The sequence below is a fragment of the Myotis brandtii genome, unplaced genomic scaffold, assembly GCF_000412655.1.
Source record: "Myotis brandtii unplaced genomic scaffold, ASM41265v1 scaffold794, whole genome shotgun sequence".
In the NCBI taxonomy this organism is placed as follows: domain Eukaryota; kingdom Metazoa; phylum Chordata; class Mammalia; order Chiroptera; family Vespertilionidae; genus Myotis; species Myotis brandtii.
Window position 1 is genome coordinate 156384 of NW_005371198.1, and position 5878 is coordinate 162261.

The following is a 5878-nucleotide window of genomic DNA, read 5'->3' on the forward strand; positions in this document are numbered from 1 at the left end:
TTTTTTTTATTCTGGGCCAGCTTTAGCTCTGAGGCCTCGGCTGCTGAAAGCCGGTTTCTGGCCTTTGTTTTTCCTTCTGTATTTGATACAATGTTGCGGTCCGGCTGGCTGAAGCCTGGCTGACTAACGCAGGTTTCTGGGGTTTTGTTTAGCTTCTATATTTGCAACATAGTTGCTCAGAGTTGCAGCTGAGAGGCCGGCAAGTGAGGCGGGGATCGTTGGAGTACGCCGTCACTGGAGCAAGCAAGCCTCCCTGTTCGCTTCAGTGCATGGCTGCCGGCCGCCATCTTGGCTGACAGTTAATTTGCATAAGGATATGCTGATTAGCCAATGGGAAGGGTAGCGGTCGTACACTAATTACCATGTTTCTCTTTTATTAGTGTAGATTATGGACTAACTGTATTTCTCCCCTAACAACCCCCCCCCCGCAAAAAAAAAAATCATTCGTTGAAGCCCTAATTCCAAATGTGGCTATATTTGAAGATAGAGCCTGTGAGGAAGTAATAAAGGTTAAATAAAGGTTAAATTAAGTCATAAAGTAGGTCCCTAATACACTAAGTAGTATCTTATAAAAAGAGGAAGAAATGCCAGAGCGTTCTCTCTCCACCATGCACAACACAGTGAGAAGGCTGCCATTTACAAGCCAGGAAGAGAGAGCTCTTTCCAAAAACTTACCATGTTGGCATCCTGACCTTGGACTTTCCAGCCTCCAGCACTGTCAGAAATAAATTTCTGTTGCTTATGTTCCTCATACATAATATTTTGTTAGGCAGCCCAAGTTGATTAAGATACTTATTATGCCTTTATTTTTCTAATAGGTATTTTAATACATATGTTCTTAGAGATTTTCTAAAACATGCAATGGGTTGCTACTGTGGTATAATTATTCTGGTAATTACAAACAACTTTGTCATCATCCTCCAATCTTCCTGTTCATTCCTCTATAAATATACTTACTATGTGTTTGAAATGTAATTTAAGTGTGATTTCTTAAGTACTATATCCCAAGAAACGTCAGCTTAGAAGAATGACTATATTCACATGCTATTTAGGCTAGGAATAGTGTAAATATTTTAATAGAAGCTATTGTGTAGCTCTGTCTTCTCTGCCAGAGCCCTTCATCCCCTAAAAATGTACACCTGTGCCAAGTTGGTCTCCACCTCCTCCTTGGTCAGTACCTCTCAGCTGCTGAGCTGGTCACAGTCTACAGTGGTACTGAAACAATGGGAGACACTAACACATGAGGGCCTCAGCACCTGACCACTCTTATTTCTAGCCGCTGCTTCCAAACCAGAGCTATTTCAAGGCATATCAACACAGCAGCCAAGTTTACTGGGGCTGAGGCTACCACAGTATGGGTGGCAGGCTCTGGGCCTGTTTTGGGAGCCTCATCATTGGTTATGCCAGGGACCCTTCTCTGAATCAACAGCTCTCCTCCCACACCATTCTGGGCTTTGCCCTCTCAAAGGCCATGGAGCTCTTCGGCCTGATAGTGACCTTTCTCATCCTCTTTGCCATGTGAAGGAATCCTCTCCACTTCCCATAGTTGTTTCTCCCATGTCTTGTCTGTCCTGTACATTCCTTTTTCTATACCTACCAAGGCAACCTAGGAAAGTGGTTGGCTCAGGATTTGATAGAAGGAAGACAAAGAAATATGGTGTTAATAAGGAAAAAAAAAGAAGCAATTGTGTAGACTTATGACATAATTCCTATCAAGGTCTGTGACTGATTAAAAAAAAAGAACAACAGATTGAAATACACAGATTTAGTGATCCCTTGAGGTTTGTGCATAGAAGAACCTGACAGGGCAACTTGGAGTAAAAACATTTGTTAACATTTGAGGCAAGAAATGTGTTGAAATAAGAAGTGCCCTAGAATGTGGGACCAAGAACATTATAAATCCTTTATTTTCCAAAGTTTCTAGCCTAGCACCTTTCTCAGAGTGAGTGGCCAATTTAAATCTTAATGAATTAAACTAAATGAATCCACATGCCAAACCTGGCTTGAGTAAGTATTGCAGTAATAGAAGAAAAGGTTCCCAGTGACATTTGCTACAATAGCAACCTGAAGTACCTGGTAATGTTTTTATAACTACTTAGGTCTTTGCCATTGAGTTGATCCCTGTTATAAAAGCAGAAAGTATTAAGACTAGAGTTTGGCAGAGAGAGAAAGCACTGTTGTATTTCTCCACAGACTTAAAAAGATGATCTTTGTTGAACATGGTTAACGTATGCTTTAATTAAGGATTGTGAGTGATTTCCATTGTAGAGAGATGGGTCCCATTGTTAACCTTGTGCTATTATATTTATAAAGTTTTTTTCTATTGAGTCTGCCTGTTCTTTTAGCAAAAAAGGAAAACAGCCCCGTGACTGGGGAACTTTTCAGTGGGTCACTAAATTGCTTGATTGAATATATTAGCACTGATTATTAAAATGCTTACATTAGTTCATGCATATTTAAACAAGCCCAAGTCTATCTACAAGGGGACCAATAAAATGACCTCAGATCATATATTTAATTTCAGACTGGCACCAATGCATACAGGTGTCAAAAGTTGCACTACCTCAGCAATTAGAACATAGAAAAGTGGTGAGAAGTAGTATGTCTAGAGCCAGATTCATGAACTGAATCTAGAACCCATGAGCTCTGTGTTATTAGGTAATTTTTAAACCTTCCTATGCCTTAGTTTCCACACATATAAAATGGGACAGTCTTACTAGCTACCTAACAGGATTGTCTTAAGGTTACTGAGTTAATACTTATAAAGTACTTAAAATTGAGTCTGAAACATAAAACAAAACAAAACATTTTGATGTATTTGTTAGAAGTTTGAAGTATTTGTTGCAACGTAACCTAACTATATTTGCTCAATTTTAACGTCACTTAAATTCTATAAAATTATTACAAGTGAATAATTACATTTTTCTAACAAATAGCCATTCTAAGTTTTCCAAGAAAAATGTTAAGTAAAATAACTTCTCTTCATGCAAATGCATAATAATTGTTATATTTCACTGAATGCAATTAAATTAGATATCATACAAACTTTCTCAGGAAAATAAAAATATATCATGATATGATGTAGGGCACTACTGGAATGGAATTAATAATTCTACTAATGAAAGAATATTTCTGGTCATATGAGGGTCCCTGGAAGGAATTGCTAACATAGCAATCCAACCCAATATTTACTAAGCATACGAGAACATTTATTATTTACCATTTTTACTACTACAGAAGTTTAAAAGATTAAATATCAAAGGAAATCTGAAAATACTTTTAGAGCGGAAAAAAAACAATATCTGAAATTTTAAAAATTCAGTGGAAGGACTCAAGAACAGAATGGAAATGACAGAGGAAGCATTCCATAGATCTGAAAATATATCAATAGCAATTATCCAATCTGAAGAACAAAGAGTAAAATATATAGTTAAAACTTAACAGAGCCTCAAGAATGTGTGGGGCAGAATAAAAAGTTTTAATATTACTCTCATTATATTCCAGGAAGAAACTGAAGAGACTGGATAAAAATATTTGAAGAGATACTGCCTCAAACTTCTCCAATTTAGTTAAAAATTAAAACAACAGTGTATCCAATGATATTATAATTTGGCAACACAGATGTCCATTTATTTCTTATATTCCTCAGACAAAGACATAAAATATTATTTTATTCTCTATGTTACAAAAAGATTGAGCATGTTAAAGAGATAAAATAATTGAACTTTTAGATAGGTAAAATATAATGCTTTCTATGAAAAGTACACTATTTAAATAGTAAATTAGACCAGGTAGAAGAAAAAATAGTGAATCTGAAGACATAATAAAACTACAAAAAATGAAACAGAAACATTTTTTTAAAATGAAGATAGCAGCAGTGACTTCTGAAACAACTTCAAGTGCCCTAATAATAGGTGTCAATGGAGCTTCACAATAAGGAGGGGGGATTGTAGGAACATTTTTTGAAGGAATAAACCCAAGAGATCCAAGAAGCTCAATGTTCAGGGAGCCTAAGAAAAGGCCTACTGCCCCCATTCCTCTCTATAGGGGAGTGGACCTTATTCAATGTGCCTCTTTTTGACTGGAGGAGTTTGAGCACGGCAGCAGTGTGCACTGATACAGGGTACCAGGTGTCAGAGAGTCACAAAAGAGAATGAGTGTCTGAGAAGGCAGTCTAAATCTTCCCTGGGAATGGTTAAGACCTGTGCTTTGTTTTTGTTTTTTTCCTCTCATGAGCTCAGAGTAAGTCTAAGGAGCTTCTCTTGTCCTTACAGAACATGGATATCCCATGAGCAGGTGTAATGTTGGTATATTTGTGTTTTCATAGTTTCCCATGATTTGGGTTTCCTGCTGGATGTGGGGAGCCATAATTGAGCTCTACTTGTGCCCAGAGGTCCAACTAGTGATGTGCAGAAGCTGGCAGAGGTGATGGTCTTAAAAGATTCCTCACCTCTTGGTATTCATACCCTTATGTATGAATAAGGGTACATTCATACTCATTACTGAGTGGGCTGGACTCAGGGACTTGATTCTAAAGAGGCAGAAATGTTGGTGTGTGACTCAGTGAGTAGGTCATAAAAAGACAGTATGGCATTGCTCTCTTGCATACCTGCAAGCACTTACTCTGGAGAGAGTTCTATTTTGGAAAAACTAAAACCTTTTGCCAGCAGCCAGGTGACTGAGCTTAGAAGCTGATTCTTCCAGCTTGTCAAGCTTTCAGACAGCTGCAGCATTAAGCTGTCATCTTGACTTTAAGACAGAACCACTAATCTATCTGCTCTTGGATTCCTGACACTCAGAACCTGCTTGAGGTAAGTGTTTGTTGTACTAAGCTGCTACAACTTGAGGCAGTTACATATGCAACAATAGACAATCAATCCAGGGCCCTGGTCCACAATGCACAGAAGCATGATCATTAACTTACCACTATATAGGTGTTATCTCTTTGCACTCATCACACTAGGCCAGAATAGGTGTTATCAGAGGCAATGCCTCATGCTCACCAGTTACCTGGGACTAAGAAGCATGTTGTCCAAAGCAGCTTCACACAATCTACTCTCCGAGAAGCTTCAAACATAGCTACATGTGGTCAGAGACAAGCAGCCTGGGGCCTCAAGTACCTCCATGCACCAACCTGAATTAAAGACAGTGAAACTGAGCTGAACAGGCCTCATTCAACCTTAAGGTGTTTATGGTTTAAGAATGTCTTGGAAGTATTTAGGGTAAAGAACAACAAAAAATATCTTAAGTAGCAATATGTAAATATAAAAATGAACAGATAGGTTTCAAATATTGGGTAACACCATGTTCTAACACTACCTGTCATGTATACTTCCTCTTGAATAGCAATGACTTTAGACATGACTTAAAAGATTAAGAAATGGAACTCCCATTTGACCCTGTGATCCCACTTCTAGGAATATATCCCAAGAAACCAGAAACACCAATCAGAAAGGATATATGCACCCATATGTTCATAGCAGCACAATTCACCATAGCTAAGATCTGGAAACAGCCTAAGTGCCCATCAGTAGATGAATGGATTAGAAAACTGTGGTACATCTACACGATGGAATACTATGCTGCTGTAAAAAAGAAGGAACTCTTACAATTTGCAACGGCATGGATGGAGCTGGAGAGCATTATGCTAAGTGAAATAAGCCAGTCAATGAAGGAAAAATACCACATGATCTCACTCATTCATGGATAATAAAGACCATTACAAACTTTTGAACAATAATAGATACAGAGGCAGAGCTGCCTCAAACTGATTGTCAAACTGCAGTGGGAAGGCCAGAGAGGGTTGGGGGGCAGAAGGGAGGGGAGTAAGAGATCAACCGAAGGACTTGTATGCATCCATATAAGCATAACCAATGGA

The 5878-nt window shown here is 38.3% G+C and overlaps 1 pseudogene; it reads left to right on the forward strand.

The window, feature by feature from the left end:
- Nucleotides 1-1125: 1125 nt before the first annotated feature.
- On the forward strand, nucleotides 1126-1522 carry LOC102253969 (annotated as a pseudogene).
- The last annotated feature ends 4356 nt before the right edge of the window (nucleotides 1523-5878 follow it).